Genomic DNA, 23,172 nt, shown 5'->3' with positions numbered 1-23,172 from the left:
TCCTCATAAGATCACTAAAAGTGATCCAAAAGAATGCACTGATTAAGCCCAAAGATTATAAGAAAGCATAAGCATGTAACACGTACACAAGTTCTCAATATGGTGAGCCCCACAGCCAAATAAAGTTGTAACCATAAAATTGTACATCGAAGGCCTTTTGATAAACTTTTGGCCCGTTTGACTTCCTGGGCCTGCTAAGGTCCATAAATTAGTTGAGTATGTGGAAATAATCTCATGAAGGCCAACTATACTCACTGGGGGACCCCACAAGATGGAGAGTGTGTATATATCATGAAAAGATCAAGTAGGCCTGCTACTGGATTGTGAGTCCAGCAGTAACCCAAGGCAGAGAGTGCTTCCACAATCGGGCGATCCAAGGCTTGGATGGCCTGGACCAAACATGCATTAAGGTAGGTTCCACATACATGCACATTGAGCCTTAAATAAATGGCTTAAGGTCTATGGTGGGCCTTTAACCACCCATAGAGAAACCTATGAGCTTACCTTAGGATCACCCAGGAGGACATCCAACCTCAACTGGTTTCCAAGAGGTAGCTCGCCACTACCCATATAATGAAAGATCTAAGGCCTAAGCAATGTGTGGACTAGTAGGCCATACACCAAGCCCAACTCATAGGCCATATAGTTGGCCCTCAAGTAAGGTTTGGGCCCAACCACAAAGGTCATAATTCCACATATTGTGGTGGGCTTCATGGGCAGCCCAGTAATTCATTTACATGGGCAAGTTTCACATTTAACACAAGTGAGTTGGGCCTCACTTTTGGCCTAAGTATAGGGTCAGTTTAGTGGGCAGACAAGGGCCCGACTTCTTGTGTATCATTGCCCCTAAGCCCATTACAATAGATATTAGAGTATAGGCCCAAGATCAATGGGCCTATAGGCCCAAGATCAATGGGCCTATCCAAAAGAACTGAGTTCACTTGCTAACACAAACATGCATATACTATATCACATAATGGGCCCTAAAGAAATGGCCCAAAACAAAAGTCATCCAATTCATACATTATGGTGGGCTTGAGGGTAGCCCATAAACTCAAGAATACACATAGGCAAGGCCTATACTGACAGTATGGGCCTTGCCACAACAGCCCAAAGACTTAGTAAGGCCCTCCACAATATACATTTATGTGGGCCCTGCAAGTCAGCCCATAATTAAGCATTTCATGAGGGCATCATGGCTAATAAATACACACGGTCAGCCTGTAGACGGCCCGTTGGGCCCGTGAAACAATAAGGTCAGGCCCTGCACGATCTTGGAAATAGGTTTCCAACCCATTGGGCCTATAAAGTACCAAAAATCTGGTTAAGGCTAACTCCCAACATCACCACAAAGGTGGGCCTTAAGAGGAACTAATTATGCCCAAAAATGTCTAAGGAAATAAGACAAGGAGTGTGTGCAATACTCCCTTAAATCTGGTGGGCCACAACAGCTCCAAAACAATATCAACTATGGAGCAAATTTGGGCCCCTTACTGGAATTCCAACCCACCCACTTCCAGGGCATGCTGGAATCCAGAAATTTATGTAATTCAAATGGGTTACTAGCCCATGGTGACCCACACATATCACAGTGGGTCCCACCGGATGAGAGGGGAATGTACAACACACATTAGAAGTGGGCCATGCCGTTGGAATACAGGCCCAGCAACAGCCCAAGGTAGGGGCGTCCCGTGGTGGGTAGTCCTATGGGCCTGAGTATCTGGCCCAAAACTAACCCAAGCTTGCAGGCCACACCACGGTCAGTACAGGGGCCTGATGGCCATGAAAATTTACAAGATGGTCCTCCCATAAGTATACCATGAACTCTCAAAATTTTGTGATTTTTGGACGGTCAAAAGTATTTTAATTAATTTAAATAAAACAGACCATCAAGAAAATCTGGTGAATCGGGACACCTGAACGTGGTGAGCCAGTTCAGCACTTGCCACGGTGTGCATAGGACTCAATTGGCCCCAAAAATTTGTAGGTGAGTCCCACCATGGGTAGATCACCTCCCTGTAAATTTTAATAATTTTAGGATACTCAAAAGTATTTAAATTAATTTAGAGAATACAATCTATACAGGGTGAAATATTGCTGGAATATAACTGTCCTGAATTTGGGCCATCCAATGGGTGGGTTCTGGGCCTCCAAAATTCTTGAAATTTGGACTTAAGGTCTCTCATCAAGCCTAAAACAAGGTGGGATCCATAAATATGGCCCACCTTCTTAGAAATTATTTTTTTTTAATATTATTTTTATGGGACTATGCTGCTGGATTGCACAGCAGAAATTTCTGGCAGTCCAGTATGTTGGCCCACCCTTTTGGATGCCCAAATAAGATTCCTTGGCCCTGAAATTGTGTGGATAGGTCCTAATATGGGTGGGACACCTCCCTACAAAAATTTAAGATTTTTGGAATAGTAAAAATATTTTATTTAACTCATGCAATTTATGGATAGCAAGGTCCAGATTTTTATTTTCCTGTTGTAGCAATGTTGTTGTCCCTGACTTTAGCACCCCATTTGAGTGGGCCCAAGTCTATGTAAATTTGGAAAAATGCAAGGCCAACCTTCCTATATAAGTATACAGTAAGGTGGGGTCTACAAAGGTGGCCCACCATTTCAAAATCAGGCTGATATTTATGATTTTCCAGCAAACAGTGTGGCTGGACAGTCCAGAAAAATCTGGACCGTCCACCCTCCTTGGCCCACCCTTTTGGGTGATCAAATAGGGACATTTGAAGGTGAGGTTTAGTATACTTTTAGGTGGGGTCTACACCTCAAAGAAAAGTCTAATAAATCAGGAAAAAAGAGACCACAAACAAGGCCTACAACCCATACATTACAGCATAAAAAAAATTTCAGCAATCTGGACAGCAACATGTTGCTGTCTAGATCAGCCCAAAAAATTAATAAATAGGAAATAAATCATAGATTCCACAAGGTGGAGTCCACCCTGATGTGTCACACAACTCCCAGGCCCAGCCCCTCCCCAAGAAAATCCATAAAATCAGGCCCAAAGGCTTTCCAAATCAAGCAGCAAAACTAGGCAGCACAGTTGGGCCTGGGTGTCCAACAACTTGGGCCTGGATGTCCCAAAAATTTAAAAATTCTGGTTGCATGGCACATTAGGTGGGCCACATAATCATTACATCCAAACCACAGAAAGGGGAGAAGAGAAGAAGAAATGAAATCTCATCAAGATGGGGTCCATGGAGAATGGCCCCATCAAGATCACATGCATGCAAGTGATGGCTAAAAAAAACCTTATCCAAGGAGTGGTGGACCTTCACCATTGATGTGGTGAGTCCTACACTCTCCATATGAAGCAACAAAAGATCTATGAAAATAAGAACCATACAATCTATCTTACATGCTCACCCACCCGTTGGATCTTCAAGATTCTTCAACCACCTTGCTCCTTAAGCTTCAAGGAAGGAGGTTCAATGGTGATGATGGATCTTTGATGGTTAGATCTAGGGGGAAAGAAGAGGAAAGAGAGCTGGAAAAGTTTAGCAATGGAGGACATTGGAGGGCATTTGCAAAGAGGAGAAGAGAGAAATGAAGAAAGAGAGAGGGAGATGAGAGAGTTTCTAAAGTTGAAATGATTATTTTCTTACAAAAAAGATGAGTTTTTGAAAAGAGAAAATAATCATTGCTCATGGGATAGGGTGGCTCATCATTGCCTAGAGAAGCTAATCTCATCATGGTTTTCTTGAGAAAAGAAGCCATCATTGCTAGGCTAAAGGTGGCTTACATGGGGAATAGTGCACAGGGGAAATGTGCAATCAGGTGGGTCCCACCAAAAATGCAATCAACGGTCCAAATAATGCGCGGCCCATAACTTTTGATGGACACGCCGAATTTACATATGAGACGCAGCGCTGGAACCGCGGCGACGATGCGGTCGCAATGGCATAGGTCTTGGGTCAATCCGAGTCAGGTCTACGTGACCAAACTCAAGGGTGACTGCAATCACTATCCGAAGGTCGCGGGTCACCGAAATTTGACCGGTAGGACCGCGGGACCAAAATACACGAGATGCATACTCACACACACACATGCACACATGCGAACTCGGGACAGGTCTCACAAGCATCAAGGCCAAAAATAGCTTACCCCTAATAACCCTAGCCTTAGACCCCTTTAGGTCCAAAACAACCTACCCTTGATGACTTTATCCATTATGAAAACCCTTAGTCATCGAGGTAGTGCCAACTAGTTCATGTCCAAAAGAAAGAAAGCCACATGCACAAGTTCGATCAATCCTTGATCAATCGAGCGAATACTTGATCAATTAAAGGCCCTTCGCTCGATCGATCGAAGGTGCGTTAAATCATCCAGCAAGCTTACTGCCTATTTCATAGAAACCTCGATCAATCAACATATCAAGCTCAATCAATAGAAAGTGTACAAAAGTGCCCTGAGAGCTTTCTGCATTTTTATCGAACCAAGTTCGATCGACCAAAGGGTCACTTGATCAATCGAAGCTAGCAGTTATAGATCCGTTGGAGCCTTTTTCTATAAAGTTGGTAACCAGATCTTTTTATGAATAATGGTTCTTTGTGTTTTAAAGACCCTAGTATATCATATGCTCTATCATACCTCTTAGGCTCCACCCCAAAGAGATTCATGTTATTTCTTAGTGATTCTTCACTCTAATAAGCATTTCAAGCTCAATTCCAAGAAGAACATAATCTTAAGCCTTCTCTAGAATGTAGACATCAATTCCATATGTAATTCCTAATGTTTATCAACCTCTAGAGTATCTATCTAGGTGAATCCTTAGTACAAACCAACTAAAATAACTAGTTATAGAAGATTCAATCCAACTCTCATAACTTCATATCCTCATTGGATCATCAAATGCAATGTGATTAATCATAAGAGCTGAAGCATCCACATCAACGATCAATGGAGAAAATGAGAAGCTGATTTAAGCACAAGAGAGCATTGAAAAAGAATCTCAGGAAAGCGTATCACGGGGCTCAATCCGACAAGTAAGGTTATCAATTGTAAGAGTCCACATACTCTTTACTTGTGTAAGATTGAGTATAGAGTTTGTGACTCAAACTCACGTAGATTCTTGGGTAGGAGCGTATTACCACCAACACAGGTGAGTATGTGTGTAAGTCCTTGTGTAAGCCTCCGACTGGAGTGTATGTGTGTTAGTCATTGTGTAGGCCTGCAAAGGGAGTGTACCATTGTCAAGCCCCTATATAGGCCTCTGGTGGGAGTATATGCTTGTAAAGGTTAAGAGTGAACCTATTAAAAACTCTTAAGAAGATAAAATTTGGTACACTCAAGGAGAGTGCATCTGTCGAGAGTAGAGTAGGCCAGTAATTAAACCACCATATATCATTGTGTTTGCGATTGTGATTTGAGAACATTTATATTCATGCTTATGAGTTTTATTGGTTAAATTATATGAATACTTGATTAGAATATATACTAGGCATTTGATTGATAGCACATGCACACACAAGATATCTATCTCACACATAAACTAGTACTCAACTTGTTGTACAATTTATAGTATATCCAATTGGACTCACTTGGCTTGGAGGCCTAAGTGTTAATTTTTTTTATTTATGAATATTTTTAAGTGGTCCTGTTCACCCGCCTAGGACTTAGTCGTAATCCTAAGCACTGATAAGCTTCCACATGCTGTGGTAGATAATCCATAAAATTTCAACTTTGGGGAGATATACAAGCCTTGAATATGAGCTTGAATTAGTTAAATCTATAAATCGAGGCCTGAGACAAGAGGTTAGCCAACTTAAATCTCTTCTTGTCAATACCAAGGCTAAGGTTACCTGAAAAGACTAAATAGGAAAATCTGTTAGTATGAGTAAGCCTTTGGAGGAAAAGGGAGGTTTTGAACGTGATAGTTACATCATTGTTACAACCCCCACCTCTCCAGTAATCCAAAAGGACTCATCTTCTTCAGGAAGTGGATCAAGAGCCTCTCCTGTGTGCCATGCTTGTGGAATGTGAAGTACTTAAAATTTGAATGTTTAATCTCTAAAATGTCCTAGTCTACCTTAGTCACGAACTGAATAGGTAAATATATCTTGACTGTGAAATTGGAACACCAATGGAGAAACCCCTTAGAGGATAGCTGAAAAAGAAGAAGAAGTTGCCAACCCCTTCAAAAATGAACAATCGCATGGTGGAGTTATTAAAGCAGGTTGCCCTTTCGAATAAGAAAACAACAAAAAAATGCTTAGTTGGGCCGACAACAACGAAGATAGGAACAACATAGAAAAATCTCCTACCAAACATATCTTCAAATAGGAATTCACTTAGTAGAGAAGAACTTAGGGAAGAAAATCTATGTCCAAAACATAGTCTGGGTCTTAAGAAATTCACACCCAAATTGATTGTGAAAAGGGATAGGTGACCTTAGAAGGTCTATGTGAGTTTATAGGTAAATTTGAGGATTTTAGTCTCTTTTTGTCTTGATAGTTTAGCTTTAAATTGCTTCATTCTTATCATATGTTTTTGCTAATCCATTATTGGTCATGTTGTTTGATTGGTACATCCTTTAAATGACTATGATATGCATGCTTTGTGTTTTTAATATTTATATGCACCCTACATTCCTGTGTTAGTATGTGCTTATAAGTATATTTATGATTTATAAAGCTTTCCATTTTATGTACTTATATGTATATTCATGGAATTGTCTCTTTGTCATTTACTGAAAAAATATGGGATAAAGATCAAGTCCCACCAAAATAAGTTAAATGTTGTTTTGCAGGTTCTATTTGTTATAGGGAATTAATGAAATTAGGGGGAGCATTTGAAGGGGACCCTTTTCTAATCCATTCTACGTAATCACTAGACGATCCATTCTCCAATAGGTAAACCTTTGTTTGATAATCACATTGCCTTAGAAGCCTTTACTTGATCATATCCTATTTAGCTTTAGAGGTGTAAAGTTGTTGTAAATTCATATCCCCAAAATGGCAGTTGTCGATTGGATCTCGATTCGATCAATAGTTCATCTATAGGACTTAATCGAATTGAAGACCCGGCTCAATTTGATTGAAGAAGCCCAAAACCATCCAGCAACCAAATGGCACATTCCTAGATTTTCTTGATCAGATCGAAAGCTTGTTCAATCTTATCAAAGGACCTTCGATCAAATCGAACTAGCCATTTTTTACCCATTTTATAACCGTTGAAAAAATTTCTCTATAAAATGGCATTTAAACCTTGGGCAAATGGATGGTTTTTCTTTTTTTTTCTTTTTTTTCTTTTTTTCTTTTTTTTTTTACAATTAGAGCTTAGGGGATTCTCTACTCATTATCCCTCTCCTAGATTCCAAACTAAAGAGATTCATGAAACTTTTATTGTGATTAATCACTTTAGCAAGCATTCTAATTTTCATTATAAAGGTGTTTATGTTCTCTCCCATTTTCTAAAGATTAGAAACAATCCTATAGGTAAATCATTGTTTAAATTCTCTAAAATACCCATCTAGGTGAATTCCCACTTAAAACCAACTATCCCATAGTTGTATGAGATTCAACTTCTCTTTCATTACCTTGGCATCTCATTAGGAAGATCGTTGCTAGTAGCCGATTCAAGAAAGTAGAAGAAGATTGACTTTAAAGATTGAAGGAGCAATTGAGAAGTTGATTCAATATTGAAGAAGCTCTCAAGAAGGTGCTACAACAGGGCTCAATTTGACTAACAACTAAGGGTCAATTTTAGAATCAATTGTATATTCTTTCCTTATGTATGATTAAGTATAAAGTTCATAACCCAAACTTGAATAGGTCCGTGTGTAGAAGCGTCTCCGATGGGAGTGTATGTGGGTTATTGTGTATGACTGCCACCGAGCATGGGTGTGTACATGTTAATATCTACAGGAGCCTCCGACGAGATTAAACATAAGTCCTTAGATTATGACCATAGGGGTTCTTGGTTAGCCAACAGAAAACCAAACAAGGCTTCGCGGGAGCTACCGATACATGTGGAAATGTGTTCCACCAACACAGGTGAGTACGAGTAGGTCTTTGTGTAGGATCATTATCGACATAGGTGTGTATGTGGTCCACCAACATGGGTGAGTACGTGTAGGTCTTTACGTAGGACCATCACCGACACAGGTGTGTATGTGGTCCACCGACACGGGTGAGTACGTGTAGGTTCTTGTGTAGGACCAAGGGTTTGTGGTGAACCTATTAAAAATCATCATAAAGATTGGAGGTAAACCTATTTAAAACTTACGATATAATGAAATCCAGTACACTCAAGGAGAGTACGTCTCTGGGACTGGAATAGGTATTTAACCAAACTACTATACATCCTTGTGTTTGTGATTATTTATGTGGTTGTAATTTTATTTATGCTTATGGATGATTTTCTTATATAAATGTATGAAATACATTATATGCTAGGCACTTAACTTGTGGCATACACAATTAGTATTTTCACATCTCATATCATAGACTAGTTATTCAATCAATTGCATATATTGTAGTCTATGTACTGAGACCTAATTAGCATGGAAGCCTAAGAGTTAATATCTTTTAATAGGTGAATATTTTTAAGTAGTCCTATTCACCTTCCCCCTTCTAGGACTTAGCAATAATTCTAAGCTTCATAAGCTTCTGTGTAGCGTGGTGTCGTGTTAGACTATTGACATAATTTCAAAGACCATCAAGGGCTGAAAAATGTTGCAATAAAGCTTGAAGGGGAGATTCTCACCTGAGCATTAGAAATCTCTAGGTTCCGATGCGACTCAGGTGTGAAATTTTGATGAAAATGTTCTAAACCTTAAGTCAATGGTGATTCCATCATTAACAACCTTGATTCTTCCCTAATTAAACCTTCAATTAGGTTTTAGGTTTTACCTACCTCAATTTGGAAACCCCAACTCAATTCAACGCATCGAGGCCCGAAACCAGTGCATGATCAATGCCCATATGAAGTTGCACTCTAATACAGCTCGCGAACAAGAATAGGCTATCACAAATCGATGGCCGGATGCTGAAACCTAACATGCACAAACCCTAACATCAAAGTGTCACGCCCCAAACCCAGAAATCGGATTCACAGGAATCCCGATCGCCGAATCTGGTGCCGACAGCCTCCATAGTACCCCATTCTCGGCTCCTAGCGTTCACACGCCAGATTCCGATCCTGGGATCCTATAAGGAGGATTTTTTTTATATAATGTACGTTTAACTTGTAACAAGCATAACCACAAGATTACCCAATTCACAAAGGCAACATCATCATCATATATCCACTAATATAATCATTTGAGTACAATGCTGAAAGGAAAATACATCAATCGAAAATCAAGCTCCAGAAGACTGCTGCACGCTCCAAGCTCAACACTGTTGTAACCTAACATCACCTGCACGCGTCTATCGTGCATAAGCTTATAGAAAGCTTAGAGGGTGGTGTAAGTGTGTGCACAAGGTAAGTGCCAAGTATTCAATGAAATGCCATTATCATACAAACTGGAAGTACTGGTAATCTATAAATCGTACAATATCGGAATAAGCAAAGATACTAGCAAGATCATGAATTATCTGAGTAAGCAGAAATACTGACAAGAGCAGGAATTATCAGAGTAAACAGAAATACTCACAAGATCATAGATCATACGATAACAGAGTAAGCGGAAATACGAGCAAGTCCATGAGCCAATCAATATCAGAATACGCAATATATAACAGCTACGCAAACGAAGAGTCATAAAGAGCCAAACATCAAATGCCGAGAATGCAATGGGGTATATAATTCCTTATGTGTTCACAAATGCGTCAGCCATATCTACACCATATAAATGCAGAAGCACAGTAACCCAAGATGTCGTATGTCGCGGATGTAATGCAATATGCGGTGCGATTGGAATGACCATGCTGGAGTGTGAAGTCGGGATGGTAGTACGTAGTATCGCAGGCTATGGGGTCCATCACAAGGGACCTCTATCCAAACCAGTCCCATACCTAAATTTGGATAGTCAGGCTCAATGTGGTAAATTCCTGATCTCAGGTTAGTCACGCGCCCCAACCGAAATCCTGGCCATTGCGAAGGCACACGTAACAACTAGTTGCATACCACCAACCCGAGTAGATAGTGAATGAATGAATGCATGAATGAGTATGCAACTCCTGCTCACTAAATCCACATATCAGTACAGTTCCTCTCTGGGATCATCACCGGGGTCACTGCCGCTCTCCTAGCCGTACAGTCCAAGTGAGCGTAAGAAACCTCACTATCCGCCTGGCCAATAGTCTGCCATTACCTATCTGGCACGTCGATAGCGGACCCATTCACGAGCTGGTCAAACTCAGCCTAGTATTGCCCCCTACCCTCGGGCGGGTAAGGCCACACCCCCTCCCAACCGACCATGACACAGTGGGAGACGCAGCCTCCTGGTATTCGGCACTCAGGCGCTCATGTATCCACTCGGTCTCGACATTGGGGCGTCTCCTAGCCACAGAGGTTTAGGAATTTTCACCTAGGGACATCTATGGCGCCCGTATGCTATAACAGATTTCCGGTGTCCCATCTAGTCATCCATGATATGCCTGTGGAGGCTACGGCCCTGATGTCACTAGGGCACACAATGCAAGATGCATGAGTCATACAATCCAGTCATGCATCAATCGTACGCATACCGTGCACTCATGTGAGATAACCTCCGCCTATCAAGGAGTCTCATAACAATCTGCCCAATGACATATGCAATGGTCAACCACATCTCATAACAAACATGCAGATGATGCGTATGGGCATGTATGATGATGCTATGCTGTCACATACTCATAATCGGTGTCAACAACCGGCATCGACAATCGACCTCGATAATATAGACATTTAACCAACATTACTCCCAAGGAATGACTCACATAGAGCTAAACACATAATGGGCCCACGGCCTCACACAAAAGCCTGATATACAACACAGTGGGCCTTACTCAAGGGCCACATATACACAACAGGCGGGCCCTAATCATGGGCCTCAAATACATGACGTGTGGGCCCTACACATGGGTCTCGAATACATCAAATGGGCTAGGCATCCTGGGCCATGAGTACATCACAATGGGCCTTTCTCATGGGCCTAGCATACATCTAATGGGCTCCATAGCCTGGTCTTCAAATGCACCCCAATGGGCCTCATCGCATAGGCCTCATATACATCATATTAGGCCTTAAACACGATCAAAATACACATTATAATAGGCCTCAAATACGAGCCACATATACATTACATTGGGCCGCAAACACGGGTAGAAGATACATCCCAATCGGAATCCATAATCGGCCACGATGATTGACCTCGATCGATAATCGGTCAATCGGCCGCGACAATCATAATCAATAATCGGCCACGATAATCAACCTCGATTGATAATCAGTCAATCGGCCATAACAATCATAATCGGAATCGGTCATGATAATCAACCTTGATTGATAATCAGTCAATCGGCCATGATAATCATAATCGGAATCGGCCTCGATCGGTAATCGGTCAATCGACCACAACAATCATAATCGGTAATCGGCCTCGATCGGTAATCGGTCAATCGACCACAACAATCATAATCGGTAATTGGCCTCGATCGGTAATCGTTCAATCGACCACAACAATCATAATCGGTAATCGGTCATGATAATTAGCCTCGTTGATTGGTCGAACATAGCCTATGGGAAGGTCACAATATAGACATTCAACCAACATCGCTCATCAAAGTGGACATTTAACCAACATTGCTCCTAAGGAGTGGCCCACATAGAGGTGAACATAAAGTGGGCCCATGGCCTCGTACAAAGGCCTAATACACATCACTATGGGCCACATCACATGGGCCTCGAATACATCATATGGGCCGAAATTACTATATCTATATATATCAAGGTGGGCCTTAATGGATGGCCACAGATACATCAAGATGGACCTTATAAATGGGTCGCTCCAATGGGCCGAGTCGAATAGGTTGAGTCAAATAGGGCGAGTTAAATGGACCGATTCAAATGGACCGAATCAATAGGCCAATTCAAATGGACCGAATCAAAAGGGCCAAGTCGAATAGGTTGAGTCAAATAGGGCGAGTTAAATGGACCGATTCAAATGGACCGGATCAATAGGCCGATTCAAATGGACCGAATCGAAAGGGCCAAGTCCAATATACCATAAGTACGCCGTTAGATACCATTGAAGAGCATAAAAATGAATCATGTTCGAATGATCATTTGGACCATACCACAAATGACAATGGTATTAAATTTCAATGACCGACCATAGTCTTTATCATCCATCCAGTCTGTGCATAAGGTTACAAAGACTTGGATATAGAGGAAAAACAAATATCATACTAGTTCAGAGCCCCATAGTCCCAAAGGGTTTTCAATGGTGGGCGTTTATCCCACTGTTCTCTACAGCATGGTCCACTTGATATTGGATCTGCTTTATTTACTTATTTATTTTTTTATTTTTTATTATTTATTTACTTATTTTTTTATCTCAAGCCGGGAGACAAGATCGCCAAATGGATAGACAGTAGGGATACATCACATACATCATGGTGAGGCCAATCATCAAATGGATGGACGGTAGGGACACGACACACACATCATAGTGCGGTCCACGTAGTGGCCTAGTATAACATATATCATATAATATATTATAATATGATATAATACCATATAATATAATATGATATATTATATTATAATATAATATGGCATATAGAAGAAGGCCACTGTCCAGAGACTCTCTGATACTCTGGACGGTGCTGATCTAATGCATGAGATCATGGTGGGGCGCATGAAGCAGATCAACAAGATGGACGGCGTGGGTGAAATAGATGAGACCCGCAGAACTAGCTAACATTGAGAAAGAGAGAGAAAGAAAGAGAGAGAGAGAGAGAGAGAGAGAGAGAGAGCAGCACGTGGCTCTCTTTTTCTTTTCTTTTTTCTTTTTTTTTTCACTTCTTTTTTTTTCCATGTGCTGAGACAAAACAGAGGTGGGTCCCACGTAGGGCCCACCACATTAGCATGTATTATAATATATTATAATATAATATAATATAATATGATATATATTATATACATCAAACGTCCAGGCCGTCCAGGGCCTGGACAGTACACACATTACGGTGCTGCCCCACACGTGGGGTGGGTCCACTCCACACGCACCACAGTGTGGCCCAACAAGTGGATGGACGGCGTGGAATAAGGTGGGTCCCACGGACCCTGGTGATTAGGAAAAACAAATTTCAAAATGATTCAAAACTTCAGCGTCTCAAGGGTTTCAATGGTGGACGCTCAATCCCACTATTTCCTACCGTGTGGGCCATCTGAGATCCGGATGAGGCAGATTTTTGGAGGGGACCCACTTCAAGCAGGGGCCCACATAATCAACGGTTGGAATGACATACAAACATCATGGTAAGGCCCACGAGTGGGACCCTATCCTGCACATAGCGCAGGCGTCCTGCGCTCGTCCTTACGTCTGACAGAAGCAGCAGCAGCAGCTGCTGCTTATAATTTTTGTTTTATTTTTTTTTTTAAAACTGTTTTCTTGTGGTTTTCCATATATGCGGCCAACATCAGGTAGATCCACACCGCTCATTGCATTCCATGGTCCGATACGGACTAAACAAGTCCAATATTCAAAGCATTGCAGTGTATAAGACCATCGAGATAGGTTTCAACGGTAAAAAAAACACCATTTAATATACTATGGCCCATCAGAACCTCGTATTGGCTCCATTTTTTTGGCTCAACGCCTAAAATGATGTAGGAAAGCGAATGGACGGCTTGGATTGAAAATATATATTAAGGGGGGCCTACACAAGTGGCCCACTCAAATCTCTTTTTTTTTTTTTCCATTGGCGTTAGTGCATACACACGTCAGCTCACACTTTACGGTGAAGCCCATCCAGCGTCCAGGACGCGGGATGGCTGAATATAACACACTTAAGGTGGGCCCCACCCATAAATGTGCTATCAGGGTGGGCCACCAAATGTTTGGATGGTGTGCATAAGACACACATCAAGGTGAGGTCCATTTGATAAACGGTTTGGACACTTCACAACACATTAAGTGGGCCACACAATCACACCTTCACATACAAGACAAAAGAAAAAGAGAGGGAGAGAGAGAGAAACACCCACATCATAAAAATGAAAATCTTCCCTAAAGATGCACCCACATTCCTTCTTTCTCCTCCATAGTGCTCCAAAGCTCCAATGAGGCTCCTTCAACGGTAGAGATGGACTTCTAGTGGTTGGATTGAAAGGGATCTAAGGTGGATGTGGCTAGAAATGGGAGGGTTACCATGGACGTTTTCACCCTTTTTTTTTGTTAGGGGAGAAAAATGAAGAAGAAGAAGAAAGAGAGAGTAATTAATTCATGTATGGCCATAAATGCTAGGGTTGACCCATGGGGAGAATAAATGCCATAATTGCTTGTAAGCATTTATTACTTGGCATGGGGTGATGACATCACCCCATGATAACCTAGGAAATGGTGCCATTGTGATATGTGGGCCCCACAAATGTGTGGTCCACAGCTATTACAATGCGCGAGCTACATCTCATGATCTAAGCGCCGCATTCACACACGAGACACGGCGTTGGAATCGCGGCGTCGGCACGGTCGTAATGGTATAGGTCTCGGGTTGAGCCGACTCAGATCGACAGGACGTAACTCAAGATTACGCGCAAACACCGATAATAGGCCGTGGGTCGCCGAAATTTGATCGGGAGGATCGCGGAAGCCTAAGGAATGGTACGGGCTAGGATACAGGTCTTACACAAAGCCCTAAAAATTAGATGGGAAAGAGGGATTTCTTACCCTAATCACCTCGAGGTTGCTATGAATTGAGGAAGGACGCATATGCACAGTGGGAACAGCTCCTACCCAGCAAATTAAAGGATTCTATGGCTGAAGGAGACACAAGACAACTTGTAAAACTCAACTTTGGTGAAGAACGGCCTGGTGCGGCAATCCAACCTGCTTCCCAATCTCCCACACAAGCTTCCTCACTCTCTCATATTCTCTCTCTCCATTACGCTCCCTTTCCCCTAAACTCTTCCTCTTCCCAAACTTAGGGAATGAAAGAAAGAGGGTGGAACCCCCTTTTATAAGCCCCAATGAAATTTTAGTGATTATAAGTGTTTTTGAAATTTGGAGGATATCAATCGGATCAATGATAATGTTCATCGAACCAAAGAGAACCGAAGGGAACCGACGATAGGTTAGTTATACTGACATATACCAATTATATCTTATTTTAGTACTACCTAAGTAGGTTGATCCAACAGGGGTAAGATCGGCCCCAAATTGGCCTAGCTCACTATTCTCGGGGTCTTATGGGTTTACCCTATCTGTCATGTGATCAATTCAGAAGGATGACAACCTCAAGTACAGGGTTGCGATGTAGTTTAACTCGGTAAGATCGATATCAATCCATGGAAAATTGGTAAGAACACAACTAGAACTAATTTGGATTGACTAGGTTTTTAATCCAACGAAGTAGAAAGGGTTTAAAATAATTAATAAAAAAGATTAAGGATCTTGGAATCCAATTGTAGCAATCATAATATCTAATTCATTGATTTAGCTCTTATAACTCAATTGGAATTGAAATTCTATCCTATTCAAACATTAATTGAATTAAACGATTCTCTCATGAAGCGCTCGAATCTCAATTACAGGGAATTCAGTCATGTATTGTGCCTAAGGTCTACAATAGATCAAGGAATTGTATATATTGATTCTTTCTCTAATCAAGCTAAGCAATTGCTCAATCAAAACATCTAATATAACTAGAGTTCACAAAGAATCAAAGAAATAAACAATTTAAAGATTTTTATAAAGTAAATTCAAACCAATCCAATCTAATATCATTATTCAAACCATTGTTATTGAATTAAATAAACTAAATATTATAATTAACTACAAGCTTCATCCCTTAGCCTTAGCTGAGAGATTAGCCTAGCATGGTTAACATCCTAGAATATGGTCGGACTGAGTATAGTCTTTAATTAAACCAAATATGGTCTTCAATCGAACCAAATATGATCTTTGGTTAGACTGAATGTGGCATTCGGTTACAATTGAATTACCTTGGATTTTTATCTTAGCATGCTAACCTGTTTTAGTCGATTTTGGTTGGACCAAAGGTGAATTTAGTGGGACCGAAGGTTACTGAAATTGTGCAGTTTGTTTTCTAATAACTCGTGACCTCTAAAGCTAATTTAAGCATATATAATTAAGGCTTCTAAGGCTAAGGGATAATCAATAAAAGGTATACCTATTAGGGTGAAGATCATCTAAACTTTTAAGTTGTTTTGAGGCAAGGGTTAGGGTCACTAAGGCACTTCATATATAGCTCTTTACTCCTTGATGATCTATGTCCACTTATGTCTTTGATCTTCAACTCTAAGGTCTCAATAGACTCCTTAATGTAATGACTCACATGATTGACAAACAAGGTGCACAAATCAATGCTTTAACAGTTGGGATCAGTGATTCCAAAAATGTTAACATGCCAACAAGCTAAAACTTACTCCTAAGCTTATTAGGATACATGTTCATATGGAATCTACAAGGTAAATATTTCACATAAGCATGTTACAAGGTGTGTGTATGTGCAACAACCTATACACGGGCCAACATGATACGTGATCATTTACTTGATTTTAAACATGTCCTGAATCTTAACAAATTATCCCCTATTTAACACATGTGAGGTAAATGACAAGGGTTATTGCATAATTCATAGGTTACTTAGCATAATTCTTCGAATGATGAGACTATCACAATACCAAAAATGTCGTAGGAAATCTTGAAAGGGAGATTCTCACCTTAGCATCGAAAATCTCTTTGTTCTGACACGGCTTAGGCGTGAAAATTTAGGGAAATTGCTCCGGACCCTAAATCAATGGCAATTTCATTGTTAACAACCTCGATTATTCCCTAATTAAACATTCAATTAGGGTTTTGGGTCTTACCTACCTTAATTTGATAAACCCCTAACTCGATTCGACGCATTGGGGCCTAGAATCGGTGCATAATCGATGCCCATATGAAGCTGCAGTTTAATACCGCACACAAATAAGAATAAGTCACTGTATATCGATGGTCGGACGCTAAAACCTAACACGCATAAACTCTAATATCAAAGCCCTAAGATTTGGATGGGAAAGGGGGATTTCTTATACCCTAATCACCTTGGGGTTGCTATGAACTAAGGAAGGATGCTCATGCACAGCGAGAAGAGCTCCTACTTGGCAAGTTAGAGGATTCCATGGCCAGAAGAGACGTAGGATAGCTTACGAAACCCGGATTTGGTGAAAAATGACCTAGTGTGGCGATCCGCACCCACTTTCAATCTCCAATATAAGCTCTCTCTCTCTCTCTCTCTCTCCCCCCCCCCCCCCCCATTACTCTACCTCTCCCCCAAACTCTTCCACTTCTCAAACCTAGGGAATGAAAGAAAGACGGTTGAACCCCTTTTTTTCCCAAATAAAATTTTGATGATTGCAAGTGCTTTTAAAATTTGGAGGCTGTCAGTCGGACCCACGACAACGTCAGTTGAATCGATGGGAACTGATGATAGGTCGGTTGGACCGATGATAATGTCGGTCGAACCGACGGGAATCTACAATAGGTCAATCAGACTGATAGATACCAAATTTGTCTTGTTTTAGTGTTACCTAAGTAGGTTGATCCGACAGGGGCTAAATTGGCCCTAGATCGGCCTAACTCACTATTCCCGGGGTCCTACAGGTTTACCTTGTATGTCACGACGACCATTCGCTTATATTGAGCAACTTATTCATTTGAAAAGTGACATCGACTCCCATGAATCGGGCACCGAAGTCCACGAAACTGGGAATTCAAGGTTCTCAGCTTTTGTTCTAATTCAATGGGATCGAAATATGACTTGATTGACCAGTGCTAAAGCCTGATCGAATGCATCTCATGGGCTAACATGCAGTTAAATATACACTTTTTTATATTTTGTGATAGACCCCACCGAATTGGACATCCGAACCTATAGGTAGGAGATTCGAATTAGGTCTCATAAGCGATCCAAAGTGATTCATCTAGTTAGGGTATAGGGTCCGGTTGAGCCATAGGCTCTTAGGTGAGGTACTAACTCATGAACCCTAAGTCTGCGAGTACGCACACATGTAAGCATGTGTGGCTTCCTATTTTAATCAAAATTCCTACGATAACACTTCATGTAACATCCTGAATTTTTGCAGCCCAAATACAAACTTGTGCCCGAGAATTCCGAGTGTTAATAATATAAAAATTGGATGCTTTAAAATCGCACCCTTTTTTTCATTTAGATCACATCCAGTTAGATTCATGAAGGTAACCATTAACGAGAATAAAATTAACCGTATATATTATTTTATTAGAATAAAAAGAGTAGAACTTTCTAATGCCCTCTCAAATGGGAGCTTATTACATTATTTAAAGTGTGCAGCCAAAAATAAATAAAATTAAACACAAAGCTATCTCCTCCTTTATTAAGAATAATCTTCCTTAGGGAGATCATCATCTGTATCTTAAATCTGTACATCACCTGCATCATCTGTATGGTTGGAGAGGGTCAATGGCCTACTTATAGTGATGGTTATCCTTTAAGATTAACAATAATTCAAGAGATTCATACGAATAATGTAAGGGTTCTGATACGTCTCATAATCCACCACTACGAGTGGTATTAGTATACGCAACCAATATATATATATAAATGCATGCCTAGTAAAGTGTGTGCGGCTCATCATACATAGTGATCATCTCAATGTGGAATATAATTCATAAAAAACCCGATTCGCCTCGCATCCTATAACTACAGAGATTCGTCGGCGTGTCCAATGCTACCATGGATTTGAAAGTGCCCTGGTTTGTCAATTAGTGTGAGTGTTGAGTCAGCAAGACAAGTGAACCCCATATGAAGATTGTTCAAGCGTCTACCTCAACAGGATGTGTGCTCGAACTCATCAAAGGTAAACTTAGCCTCACATCCCATGTCCCAAAACAGCAGGTATATAAAACTCTTAAAAATGGATAGAACATCTTAGGGTTTTAGGTGAGAAACCTATTTTGCAAAATCAGAAAAAAATCTTTAAGTTTTCTGCATTTATCGATTTATCGATACGTGGTTCGATGAAATCGAACCATGTTATCAGTGTCCTCGAAACTCACTCGATATTATCGAATTAAGGACTTCAGATGTCCAGCAACTACAAAGAATTCTCAACTAAATTATCGATGAATCGATGGAATATTCGATATCATTAAAATTTGGATCTCGAGTTCATCAAGACGGCTCGATAAAATCAACATCTGGTCAGTTGTGTCCAATATGTTGCTAAGGCAAATCATGTGATTTTCGATATCTCGAAGAGAGCCTCAATATCCTCGGAATTCAAACCTCGATGATATCAACAGACCTTCGATAATATCGGATTGGGACACAAAACTATCCAGCAAGCTTTTAGGTAAAATCTTTCAAGTATCGAGGATCACTCGATAAAAATGATAATCAAATATTGATCATATCGAGACCAGATCGATGTCATCGAAATAGGACACAAACTATCCAGTAAGCTTATAGGAAAATTCCTTGAAAATATCAATGAATCGACACTGTCATCGATATCATTGATATTCAAATTCTGATGATATCAAGGAATGCTCGATCACATCAAATACCTGTTAAGTTTCAAAGGCAACTGCTCTCATATTTTTAAATGTCAAGAAATCAAACCTTGTTTCGATGAAATCGGAGTTCGAAATCCAATGACATTAAAGAGTGTTCGATTTCCTCGACCAGTTGGCAAAAAGGTTTAAAAGCGTTTGACAAATTGAGTTCGTGTCATCGAGTGACCATTCGATGTTATCGAGAGTATACGCTCGATGATATTGAACTCTGTCAAAAATATGACTGTTTTATTTCCGTTGGAACTTTTTGGCTATTTAACGAGAGCTTGCCTTTGGTTGTTTGTAGAGAAAATAAATAGAGCTTTTAAGTGTTTAAATCCAGATCATATACCCTAAGACTTTTTCTCTCATGAGAGCTTATCCTCCAATCGACCCTCATCATTGATATTCAATAGAGTCGATTGGGGAATGAACTTCCACATTCAAGGATCCTACAGCTACCATCTTAATGGCAAATCATTGAGTTGGGATACCTTGAATGCATAGATGGTTGGAATCACTCTGTTTCTAATATAGGAAAATATTTAATATAGTAGGATTCTAACATAACCTTGACCCAACCCATTGCCTTACATTGGAGCATCATCTGTGTTGTGGTTCAAGGGAGTTGAAGATTCTTCGTCATCAAAGGAGGAGATCTTCATCAACATGCTAAATAGAGCTCATCTACTTATCTGTAAGTCAACTTATCTGTAAGTCATTAGAGTCCAAAGACCCTTTTAATCATTCCTTTTGTAGGATTAGGTTAAAGGTGTTTCTCACGCCTTTCAAGTCCTCATAGGAGGCCTCCGACGGGAGTATACGTGGGGGTGTTGTGCGTTGACCCTTACTCTGTGGAGAGTATAAACTTAGGTCCTTGTGTAGGCCCTTGACCTGTGTGGTCTAAAACCTAAGTGTTGTGTATTGACCTTTACTCTTGTGTAGGGCATAAACTATCAGGTTCCTTGTGTGGATCCTTGGCGTATGTGGCCTAAAATCTGGTGTTGTGTTGACCCTTGCTCCTGTGTGGGGCATAAACTTGTGTCGTGGAGACACGTTAGAGTCAGCCAGGTGTAGGTTGTACTGGTTTGAGGTGAACCTGATTTGAAACCTCCGTTAGTGAAGATCCGGTACACTCAAGGGTTGAGTGCGTCCGCTGGAAGTAGAGTAGACATGTAGTCGAACCACTATAAAAATGATTGTGTTTGAGAATGCTATTTACTTCTACTGCTTGTGTGATTTTTCTAAATGTTCTCATATTACATGTGTACATGATTATCTGAAACTAAGTAGAATCACACCTCACACATAGTCACATCCATTATGAACTACGTTGTACATCTCGTTTATCTTTTGAATAGTCTTATGATTAGATCCTCTATCTGGCTTGAAAGCCAGTAGAGTTACATTGAAGAAATCCTGCTATTTGCATATTAGGCAAGGATAGGGTTGATAGGTTTTAAATCATCATAAAATTTTAAAAGTCCTATTCACCCCCCTCTAGGACATCTTGGCATATTCCTACTTCAACTAAACCGGTCATTACCGCAATTTCAGGATTTACGTGAACACCTTAAGACGGCACAACACACGGATCAGATGAATTACGTGACATGATTTGTTCATAGAGTGACTATTTGCGACATCCATTCCCGAAAGTGATGTAACATGCATTGCAGATTACTTGCATTGATTTGTGTACCACTACCTAGAATTCAAGAAATTGTGCGTCAACCAAGAGGGTCTCTACCCAAAGCGCATTATGTTCATAATAAAATATTTGAATCACTAGTTGTGAGACCTCTAACACATCACTTGCACCAAAGGAAAAATAAACTGAATCATGGGAGTTTTGGAATTCCAAGACACATGCCCAAGCCATAAGGGAGGTAGCACAAGGCTAACCTAATAAAGGAGAAAAGTAGTATTAAGTTATCTCAATAAAAGGGGAGAGTAGCACATAGACTAACTCAATAAAATAATGGGAGATGAGTAAAAGACTAACTCAATATAGAGTGGAAGCACGCGTCACTCTTAAAATTGGCAAAGGGCAAGGCTTGTATCTATCGCCCCACATAAATTCATAAAGATCATGCATAATTAAAATCATACCTTAACCATAATCCCAAAAGGGTAAATAATTGTTAATGGTAAATCAATCAATTGCATGGAGAATCATAGTAACATGAAGGCATGCAAAACAAGATAAATCATATCAACTCAAATTAGTGTAAGCTTAAAGGAATCCCTCACCTCTTTAAATCAAATTACCTTTAGCGTTGTTGAATGTCTGTAGACACACTTTGGACTTGATTACTCAATTTCTACGATGTGCCACAAAACCTGTATAATTGGGGTTTATTCTAGGATGTATTTCGTGATTTAGGGTTAGAATTGAGCTTAATTATTTATCAAATTAAAAGGACTTAAATCAGCCATTATTTAGATGGGTAACTTACCTTGCTTAACAACTATACTCAATAATGAACCCCACAGTTTGGAAATTACTTCCGCTGAGTCAACTCAGTTCGACTTAGCCTTTAGATAATCTATATTGTGCCCTTTAAGATGTTGGATTAAACCCAGGGTTGAACATGAAACTCTTTTCGACCAGGTGGATTAGCGTCGATCTCCCATTAACTCCTTTCTTCTTCGTTGCCGGTGGTTGGTTGGAATGGCTCCAACAGATCCTGGCTACTACTGAACTTAGTGGATCATGGGTGTCGATTCCGGCACCCGATCTCCTCTTCTTCTCCTTCTCACTCGTTTTCTTTCTTTCCCTTTCTTTTCTCTCTCTTGTTTGCTGTGTACATTCTCCAACATCAGGGAGTGGAGAAATTTATAATATTACAAGATTTCTAGAGTATTCCTGCGTGTAAAATACGCTAAAATGTATTGTGTGTCAATCCTACGTGCACACGGTGTGATGGTTTCGCTGGACGTTCGTCCTTCCTTATCATGTTGTTGCACCGACTTTCTCTCCCTCCTAATTACGCGGACTATCTCCTGATCATGTGGGCCATGTTATGGTCGATTAGAATTCGAAGATGATGTTCAAAAAGCCCCTTACAATCGCCACTCCTCAGTAGGGAAGATGACCATCGTTAATGGAAAATCTAAATTGTCGCCTCCTTTCAACATTCCAATTGCAGTGGAGGGCTCAGATTAGTCGTGGGGAGCTCCGGGATGTTTTAGATCGAAGCTCCAAGGTCGTTCACTCAGTGGGTTCAATCGAAGATGTGTGGCTACCGTTTTTGTAGTAGTTTCATAGCCGAACTGGGATTTTTTGAAATCCCAGCATCTTGGGGATTCTTCTACCCTCCTGATGCTTCGGGTTGGAGTCAGATCTCCCTTAAGTGGAGATTGAACGGCTAGGATTTCGTTGGGTTGCCGAACCTATGAGTTTCGGTGGTGAAACTCCGCGAATGTGGTTCGTCCAGATTCTGATGCGGCGAGCGGGGA

This window comes from Magnolia sinica, chromosome 9 (genome assembly GCF_029962835.1).
Source record: "Magnolia sinica isolate HGM2019 chromosome 9, MsV1, whole genome shotgun sequence".
Classification (NCBI taxonomy): domain Eukaryota; kingdom Viridiplantae; phylum Streptophyta; class Magnoliopsida; order Magnoliales; family Magnoliaceae; genus Magnolia; species Magnolia sinica.
This window is presented reverse-complemented; position numbering follows the sequence as displayed.